Below are 2,554 nucleotides of genomic sequence, written 5' to 3' on the forward strand. Positions count from 1 at the left end.
AACAAATGGTGGATTGTGAAAAAAAAATCACTGTAAAATCACTGACCCTCAAGTTACGCTTCACGGGGCCCCTGATATAGACTATACAAAGGTTCTGGCTAAGATCTTACAAGGTCACATACATAAAACTTCCTGAAACAGAAAATCACTGTTTCTATTTCTTATGAAATCTGTTTAAGTGTAATTACATATTTAATAAACCATTTTAACACTATGACTTTTTAATGTGAATTCAGAAATAACAAGAAAAAAAAGAAAAATATCTCCAGAAAGTGAAACAGCACTGCACATCAATCCTTCATGGTAGAAGTTTAGTTGCAAAGAAAAAAGTAATAAAAAGTGCCAGAGTTTAGCTCTTTGCTCATGTGATCACCGGAAATAAACCTTAAAACTTGCAGTCCTGCTGCCTTCCAGTTCTGCTGCCTTCCAGTTTGTGTGATGCCTGCCTAAAATAAAGAATATACCATTCTGCTGCCTTGTTAAGTGCCACTAAAGCTACTTTAGACAGTGGGGTAGTCTCAAGCTGCATGCTGTAAAAATAAGAAGCATGAAGAAGTGGATTTACCACACCGACGAAAAACGTATTTATAACGACTCTGCATGAAGACGAAACCTGAGCCATTCAAGCTCCCTCTAGTGTAATTGACTCCAATTGTTCCATGATTGTTTATTGGGGTAGGTGAGGGTGGGGTGGGGGTGGGGGTGGGCTGGGCAAACTGGTGAGCAAACTGTTCACTGTTAGGAGCTACGTAGATGCCGTTTTGTTGACTGCATTGTGAGGAACATCATTTCTAGGTCGTCCGTAAGATTATGGAGAACTACAAATGAAATGAAGTGCCTGAATTTGAAAATAACAACAACAGCAACAACAACAACAGCAAAAACAATTTGTATTGTATGGAATTTTAAATAGATCAGTGATTCTTAAAGTGGTATCTGGAAAGCCTCAGAGGGCTTTGATTTTTTGGTATTTTGTTCCATTTGTGGAAATCACATGCCACCATCATTAAAGTCATACGTATTATTGAGTTCTTATAGATATTAGCATATTTGACTTGACCTGAATAGGTTCATACTAAACCCCAAGAACTAAAAAACTTACATAGGTCTCTAAATCAGGTCAACGTTGATGATGGAAAGCTCTCTGGCTTTAATAAATAGTCCTAATATTTGAATAGTTGGATTACGTTCAGACGAGATCCATGACATTTATTTTACTGCCAGAGAGGTTTGAACCCCTGGCCAATCTGGCATTCAGTGGACCTCAGTTAACACAGTACGTTTTGGGTATTACTTTTATATAAAGATCTAAAAGTTTCCAGCTGTGTTTCAATAAAGCATTTCAGGATAAATTGTAATCAAGTGCAAAAGCTGATCATCTACTTCATAATAAGATTTTGCCCTTACTGCTCCCGAGCAGCATTTACTCAATGGCCAGGGGAGCATGTGATTGACAGTTTAAATCTGGACACAGCCACCTTTTACCCAGAGCACAGGGAGCAAATTTAGAAGGGATGGCATATTCTCTCTCCTGTCAATCACAGCAACACTAACCAGCCTTAGGGGTCTAAGAGCCAAGGATGCATGAAGTAGTGGATCTGAGGATGCTCAGATGGCTTTTCATTTAGCTGTAAATGCTGAGATAATAAAGAAATAGAATAAATAAACCTTAAAACTAAGTACTTTGAGTTTTCTGTCAAAAATAATATTCTTCAAACAGCACAACAACTTGACAACAATTAACATTTTTAATGTGTTTATAGGAACATTTCAAAGGAACATCCACAAGACTTGTCCTTTCTGGTGTCTCTGTAACATGACAAGCAGTGTTTTCTGTCCTGTTAACTTCAAGAGTGGGAACAACTGTATGTAGCTGTGACAGTATATGTGATAACATCTGAAATCAGCATCTATTGGAATATCATGGAATATCATGCTGAGACATGTACTGCTCAAACCAGCAAAAGCTGAAAGATCATTGATGATCTTCAAATTTCTGGCTCTGATTATTTATCAGTTCAGTTTGGATCGCCGTGATCTATCAGCAGGATCTTTGACTTAAGTCCTTTGTTGAAACACCAACAGCAGACAAGTTTCTAGCCAATCATGAACATTCATTTGAACATACATTTTCGCATTACACCCCCCCACCCACCCGACACACACCCACCCACACACCAACACCCACATACACCTACACCCGACACACACACCCACACACACCTACCCACACACACACACACACACACACACACACACACATAAAGCATAAAACAAAATTCCATTCCATTCTTCCTCACAGGTGATTGGCTGGTCTCGGACACGCCCACCTTTTTTTGTCTATTTTTTATTTACGTGTGTATTTTTATTCTCATCTATTTGTATTGTCTGCGTGTTGTTCTTGTCTCTGCGTATTAGAAAGCGATGGCACTAAAACAAACTGCTTGTATGTGTAAACTCCTCTTATCCTGCTTCTGATGTACACAGTCCTGTACAGCAGCAGGCCACCAGAGGTCCATCCGTACTTATGAGTACGCTAGTATGCAGTGTGGGA

Source organism: Tachysurus vachellii, chromosome 5, assembly GCF_030014155.1.
Source record: "Tachysurus vachellii isolate PV-2020 chromosome 5, HZAU_Pvac_v1, whole genome shotgun sequence".
Lineage (NCBI taxonomy): Eukaryota > Metazoa > Chordata > Actinopteri > Siluriformes > Bagridae > Tachysurus > Tachysurus vachellii.